This window comes from Periplaneta americana, chromosome 13 (assembly GCF_040183065.1).
Source record: "Periplaneta americana isolate PAMFEO1 chromosome 13, P.americana_PAMFEO1_priV1, whole genome shotgun sequence".
NCBI classification, from domain to species: domain Eukaryota; kingdom Metazoa; phylum Arthropoda; class Insecta; order Blattodea; family Blattidae; genus Periplaneta; species Periplaneta americana.
The window spans coordinates 56,148,549-56,156,962 of NC_091129.1; positions in this window are offsets into that span (position 1 = coordinate 56,148,549).

The window sequence follows — 8,414 nt, forward strand, 5'->3', positions numbered from 1 at the left end:
TCTACAAATAGGGTAAGTAGTATTACTTATACAAGTTACACTCTCACATCATTATCATCATGAACTTCCTCGTTTTAGACCATGTGATATGTAACGATAATCTAAGAAAAATGGGATTGGTCCCTCCATCGATGTCTAGGTTTTCCTTCATCTGTGCGTCCTCTTGGTTTACCACTCTCACAAAATACATTTTAAACAGCAGTATTTATTTTAAAATCAGTTGTTTAACGAAGTGTACCACTTCCAAAGTTATCTAGCGTCGATAGAACAGGTCATAGTGAGGATACCGAGAATACGCAATGGATTATCTGACATTCGCCTTACATCTTGGAAAACAAAACCAACTAGGTAATCTATCAAGTCGGAATTCGAACCCATGCCCGGATCCAGCCTCATATCAGAAGTCGTATGTAGTGTTAGTATTACTTCTTTAGAAATACTACTAGTAATTATTCTTTCTTCCTCTTTCTGTACTCTCTTGCAGTCCATATCATATCGGGGTAAACTTGTACATTCTTCCCTCTACTTCTAGTTAAACAACAGTCGTTAGGTCTATAAATGTAAAAAATTATTCTTGGATATGAGCAAAATATAGAGTGAACCAAGTCATGTCATTAATGTCAGGGAGTTAACCTTGAATATATTCAAACAGAAAAGTGAAATATAATTCCGCTATAATTTGCTTACGTTTCGACAAAAGCATGTTTTTAAATGAAACGTTCGTAGCATATTTTAGGAAAACATTAACTAAATTCCCAATATCCTCAATCAGTTTAAGAATGCAGTGAATTCTAATGATGAATGATTGAAAAGATTTTAGTTCTGTCCCTCAAATGTTCAGAAACTTGATCCGAACAAATATATTTTTTTTCCTCAGAGCAATTTTAAATTGTACGGAACCGTGACATCGCTGTAAAATGTTATTGCCTCGAATCAACAGATACGTACTACAGCTCGCGTGTATTACCCATCCAAGGCGAGTGAGGGCCTGACATAGGCGCGCCACTTGTTCTTTTACGAACTAGACCGTGCTGCAGAAGTACAGTCACACTGTAGAGGCAACTGAAGCACTAGATCATAGATGGGCAATCGCTGTGTCGTGACTCAATTTAAGTCGCAGTCTCGAACTACTGTGCGGTGTGGGCCGAAACAAGCAGAGTTCTACTTCAAAACAGTCAACAAGCAGTGGCGGATTAACATTTACAATGTCTCTCTCAAAATCTTCAACCTCTTCAAACAAGCGCAAATTTACTGAATTACAATGCTGAATATGGATAACATTGTTGTAAAGACAATCAATAAAATAAAATCTAAAGCACTTAAGAACCGTCAGTTTCAAACATTTCCTAAAGATATTGTTCAACATTATGAAGATTTAATTTACTACACTGAAACACTGAAGTGAAGTGGCTCAGCCGCTGTCGGATGCTACACAGATTCTTCGAACTTCGTGAGGTAATTGCTGAATTCATGCGAACACAGGAATTGTCTGTTCCTGAGTTAGAAGATGAAGATTGGTTAAATGACCTGGCATTTCTGACCGATATTTGTGAACATTTCAATCAGTTAAATACACATTTGTAGTGAAAACAAAATATATAGTGGATGCGTATGGAGACGTGAAAGCATTCATTTCGAAGGTAGATCCGTGGAAATCTCAAATTTTAGTAAACAACCTGTATCATTTTCCTAGTCTCAACTCTATAGGAAATGAGACACAACAAAAACTACAAAATTACAGCAATCTATTAGAAAACGTACATATAAAATTTAATTCTCAGCGATTTAGAAATTTCCAACAAATGGAAAATGATTGTTTATTGTTTGCTAATCCAATGACTGTTGATGTGCGAATTGTGCATTTGAATTTACAGTTCGAAGTTATAGAAATGCAAAGTGACGTAGTTGTTAAAAGTAGGTGTCAAGGTCTATTTGGCTGAAGCATTTTTTACATACTGCCAAACTCAAAATACCCGAACCTTCGTAAATTTGTTTCCAAAATGATAGCCATGTTGTGCTCCACATATCTATGTGAACAATTATTCTCCGTAATGAAATATGTTAAATCAGAACGTAGGTCTCGTTTGAGCAATGAACATTTGTTAGCAATATTAAATATTGTTCTCACGAATGAAGAATCAGATTTTGAAGACATCTGCAGACAGTAATATAATGAGGCTACGGCTGCGTACCGGAATCCTAAAGAGAACGATCCGAAACAGCTGTGTTTACATCTCCACCCCTCCAACTTTTCCCTGCACCACTGGTTGCTGTACTCTGAGCCGCAGGGTGCCCTTCCATGCAATAGATACTAACGCAACGTAATAATTAAGATGCGACCACGCAACGTATTTATCTAGATTTCATGACATTATTTTTGTTTTGGACATAATCTTGTATCTATATAAATAAATAAAATTTAAAAAGTGAGTAATTGTTAGTGACATACTTAGTTACACGCGAATGTATTCACAGCCACAACAGATCAACAGTTTAGTTCGCAGAAATGCCGGGCCCTCACTCGCCTTGAACGGGTAATATGTTACTGCGATGGAGGAGAAGACAAGAAATTTAACAATACATGTAAACATAAACAAAGTTTGAAGTCAGTTCTGGAATGTAAGTTGACCGATTATCTACTTCATTAATGAAGTGGGAGACAACTATTTCTGATTGATTTAAGTAAAATACTACTTGCAGATTCTCTCTACAGGTTTAAAACAGAAGAAATAAACAATACACATCTGTATTTTTTTTACATTAAAAGAATCTATATTACCTCTTACTTCCCTATTCGAAATACGTCCGGTAAAGGGATTATTCACCGGAAAACAACAGACTACTGTGCACTGATTACAACTTTGCACAATGACAAAATTTAAATATATAAAATTGCACGTTTTTTGAAAAAGTGTGTAAACACGGCAAAATAGTACCCGAAAAATCATCCACCAAAATTAAGGACATTACTTAGAATTCACTCGATATACCGAGAAACGAAAATAATATGTTCTGATGAAGTGTTTATATCAATCTGTACATCCTTCTTTATTCTTATGACAGGATAAAACAAAGAAAAAAGTAGTCAGGATGTGAATGGGATATAGATACTGAATTAAAATATCCTCAAACTATGCTGATAGTTCATTAAGAACTTTTTTGTAACAATATTATGGTAAGACTATAATAGGAATACTGCTTTCTTTACAGAAAAACTGTGACCTTAGAATTAGATATCTGTGAGTACAGATGGTTTCGTAAGAAATGACATTACTGCCTTTCTCTTTCTGCTTGGCATGGGTCCTTGCAATCACCACAAGTACTTGAGGTCCTTTGAGTAAACAAGTATATTTTATATCTTTTCATTTATTTATTTCATTTTTTATACATGCATATTTGTGTTAGTGTTAATTTCGCTATTTTATAATTCACACTACTGAGGATCATGTCGAAAATTAAGAGCAGCAGCGTTCCCTTCAGAACGAACTTACAGAGATGTTCGGAAAGGAATATTTTATTATTAAATGAAAAAAAAAAAACACTGAATTTTGCAAGTTGTTAAAAAAAAGTATAAGGTCAGATAGAACTCTATTTTTTTAAAAAGCAGTGTAATAGCAAAAGGTACTTGGAAAATATTTAATTATACAGTCAAAACTGGCCTTCAACATCAAAATCAGACATAAAACATGAAAAAACATTTCATCGAGATGTGTATAATGTTGGTACGTGCCAATATCCCTTTCAACAATATTTCAAAGCGTTTCTTGGAAAAAACGTTATTTTGAGTGAAAGTAGGAGATACTTTTCTTTTGATACGTTGCGGATGTACTCGTACCTTGTAAGTCGTTGCATTGAATTGTGAAGAAATGTATTTTATGTAAGTACTGCATATATGTATTTTCTTTTCTGCTCACACACATGATTATTTTATATTGTTAAAACTTGTACAGTATAGTGTTAATTCAAACATGTAATAATAATAATAATAATAATAATAATAATAATAATAATAATAGTTTTATTTTCCCTGGCAGAGTTAAGGCCATCAGGCCTTTTCTTCCAGTCAACCAGGATCAAATCACATACAGAAAAAATACATGCCGGTATACAAATATGAACTTAAAAATAATAATAAACATAATTAACATGTAATGGGAGGCAATTATGTTTTGTAATAAAAATGCGCTGTATTATATTATATTTGTAAACGTGAACATTTATTTTGTGTCCTATTGAGACTGAATGTTTACATGTTGAGGCTAGGAATAACTGCACATTCAATCTCCCATTTCCCTCGATCTACACAACCGTAACTTAATGCGTTTCGGTGCCCTGCGATTATGAGATTTTAATTGCGTTATTAAATGCATCCACTTTTCTGCATTTAAGAAAGCAGTTTCATAAAGTCTACATGTAAATAATTCCAAACTGAAATGTGTCAAAAGTAAATATATCTCACATTACCTAATGGTTTCTGTGTACATGTGGAAAATCGCTGTTCAGAGTTAAACATGAATGTTTATGTAATAACATTAGCCTAGTTTCTTAACGAACTGTAAAATTATGCTAGATTATGTATAAACTATAGGAAATAAATATTATATGTAACGAGCTTTGCTCTAACGAGGTACTTTTATGTAACGTGTTATGTAACTTTTTGTTATTAAATACAAAATAAAATAAAGTATCAATTCTATCACAGGCAATAAATATAATTTCTTCTACCATGTTTCACCCTATATTCCTTTCTGCCCTTGCTGGCATTAATAGCGATGATCATAAATATGGCTGTCTTTCATAGGAACTTTTGATGATATTGCACAATGGTTTTAAGAATGTGCATAATAGGCCTATTGCGCAATGGTTTTAGGAATATGCATAATAGACCTATTGCGCAATGGTTTTAGGAACTTGTATAATACTAGAGAATGATTTAGGTGTGACCTAATCCAACTTTCGAGACAATTTATAGATACGGTAATAATATCCGTATTTTTATGTACATTTAAATTTCATTGACACTTCCCAACAAATTTAGTGATTAATGAAATTCTGTATATATTATGATTTACAGACCACTGCTGCGCACCATATTGGGGCAGATATTAAGAAAAAAATGGCAATATTTAAATGTGTGACAAGGCAAACTGCGAACACAAAGAACTAGAAAAAAGGGTCCAAATCAAATTCTGTGGTTCAATTATGATACTAATATATTTTGTAAATGAATTTGAGGCCTGAGTAATGAGAAAAGTATGTAAGAAACGTTTGGAAAATGAGCTTGGAAAGAGTCCGGAACAACAGCTCGCAATTAGGACGAGGAACAGATTAACAAGAAAATAAAGCTGAGGAGCAGAACTCGTGTTGAAGATAGTGGCAATGAAAATTACAATAATGATAACGATAATGATGATAACAATAAAAGTAATGGCGATGTTGACTTCTAACGAAGAAAAACTAATGCAAACAGAGAACAAGTCAGGATGCAACATTTTGATCTAGTGGCCACATTACAGGCAAGATCAATAATTCTTGGTTTCGTTGAGCTTTAGCAAAACTTTGTAGTCTGAGGAGGCAGTTCACTGAACTTGTTCATTGTAATAGTTGCAGTCCCATCAGGTATTACGAATTTATCAGAATACAAAATATTTTTTCCCCTTAATTACAACTTAAGCTATGATTTGTCCGTCGGATGCGAACATTAAGCCTGGCGGCCTCCTTGGTGCTATTCGACAGGAATAAGCTACGTGCCGGCACCAAGTTTCCCCTTCTCCCTGCGTCATCCTCATCTTCATCATAATCCTCATTCATTCCCTACACGAACACGTACACATACACTCATCCTACACATGACATAACTCTTCACAGATACACATCATGCACAGCCAGGCCAGCCAAAGTGGTGTGCAAATTGAAAATGGGTCACAGTTCTGTCATCTATCCGCAATATGCGGAACCCAAATCACGCAAGTGAAGTGGGTTGGCATTAGATATACATACACACCTTAAGCTCGTGTCATGTGATGGTAAATGCTTAAAATCTGTAACAATAAATAAGTAAACAATTTTTTGTACTATTCCTTAATCACTTTGTTTATGTACAAATTTTACTATTACAAGAACACTTCTTATTTTTTATGAACAACGTGTATAAAATACCGTCAAAATATAATCTGGTTTAAAAAACTACTGTAGCTTTTTTTCATGGAGGCAGGACTAAAGATATTATTTATATACTTCCTCTGAGAGGGAAAGGAACTGGCCACTCTACCAGATTATCTCCTGGCTTAGTTGCCTCATAAGTAGTGCATTGTGATACATTTGTGAGGTTCAGATCTGTCTTCGGACAGTTCACTAAACAAAAACTTCCTTTGATTTGATGTCCTGCTGACAATAATCGGAGTATATTGACAAGTGGAATGTTTATCATGAAATTAATTTTCGTATATAGTATATATAATATACAGTATATATAGACATAGGCTATATATTTCATATGTTATTTTGAACATGTATGACGTTATTAATGTTGTTGTTCGAAAAACATATATTAGAAATTATTTTTCAGGATATAAAATTGTCTCGTCATAGCGTCGTTAAGATAGCAAAACCTCGTATCGCAAAAATTGACGATTTCGAGCTGTGAGTTTCATGATATTAAACAACATGTGCCGCAGAAGTTGCAAGAACCCGTATCTCAATATATTTAATAATAGCATCACGATGCAGAAATATCTTGCGATGTCCGTACTTTAAGGTTTTAAATCTCGTATCTCAATATACATGTTTATTGCACAACAATTGGCCGTTCTTTGCTCCAATTTTAAGATTCTATAACTCGTATCTCATCATTGAAATTTACCACGTTATAATTTTTTGCCCATTTCTGTTATTGTATTATTGAATTTATTAATGGAAGTTAATAGAATTGTTTAGCATTCGAAAATATATTGAAACTATTAATTTTGTGTCCATGATATACATTATGCGAGAGACAAAAGTAATCTCTGAAGTGAAGACACGAGCTCAAGTTTTGAGCCAAGCAGTGAACTATGTCTGAAAAATCAAATGCTGATGACCCAACGACGAGAAGAAAAAATGGGGGAGAAAATTAGTTATACATAACCAAAAATACCACAAGTAAGGAAACTGATCACAAAAGAGACCATAATCTAGGAGAAAATGAAAATGAGGGTATAACAGATAAATTTATTCTGTTGGCAAACGAGAGCTGTGATGTAGGCGTAAGAGATCACTCACCAATGCATATTGACAGTCATAAAGAACCGGAAGTTGTAAATGTTACAGAAGGGGTTGTAAAAATTTAAAAAGTGCTCATAAAGGAAAAGCAGACCCTACACTGTGGAAAAGAAATGAAACAAAAAATGTTAGAATGAGAGGTGAAGAATATAAGAGCCTTACTTAAAAAAAAAAAAAGGAAAAATAGAAATAACAAGAGAGCCACGTCAAATTGGACCGCGGTGCTAATCCCAACTATGTTTAAAATAAAAAAGTAAAAGAAAGTACTCTTCCATAGCTGAAGAGAACCGAACTATGTAAATTTTTCTGGTCACACATGAATTGGGATTAAAGAAAAATGTATTTTGCTACTCTGGTAAATAGGAAAGATGTTAAACAACAAGAGGAGAATCAAGAAAAAATGCAGTTTCCAATACAATCTAAAAGTAAAGGATAATGTAATTCCTGTGTGTAAGGAAATGTTCTTTTCAACGTTAGGGATTGGTGAATGGTCGGTCAGCAGTTGGGTCAAAGACACTGCAGAGGGATGTTCAAAATCAAAGGAAATAGCTTAATGAAAGATAATGTTTCTAAATTTCTTGATAAAATTCCGAAATTACTATACTATTATTGCACATCACCTACTTCCAAGCTTTATCTGTAGCCACATTCCTCATCATTCAGTATTTAAAAAAGAATGCAACAGCTGCAATAATATTCAACCTGTGGCTGGTAGAGACTTATTTGTGAAACTCATTAAAGAACACAACATTGCCCTTTTCAAACTGAAGAAATATAAGTGTGATCTTTGTTTTTCTTACAAAGTACACAATGTTTCAGATAATGATTATAATGCACATTAGTTGAAGAAAGAGAGAGCAAGAAAGGAAAAATCTCTAGACAAAAAGGAAGCTGTGTGTTTACCATGGATGTTCAAGCAGTGCACCTAGTGCCTGCTACTCAAGCCAGTTCTATGTATTTTAAACAGAAATTAGCATGTCATAATTTCACAATTTACAATTTAGGAGATCGATCTGTAGTATGCTATGTTTGGCATGAAGGTAAAGAGGGATTGGACGCCAACGTGTCTGCAACATGTATTGCAAATTTCTTGGACACAAAAATTAAAGACTGCAATAAAAATAGAAACAAAATATTTTACAGTGATGGCTGCT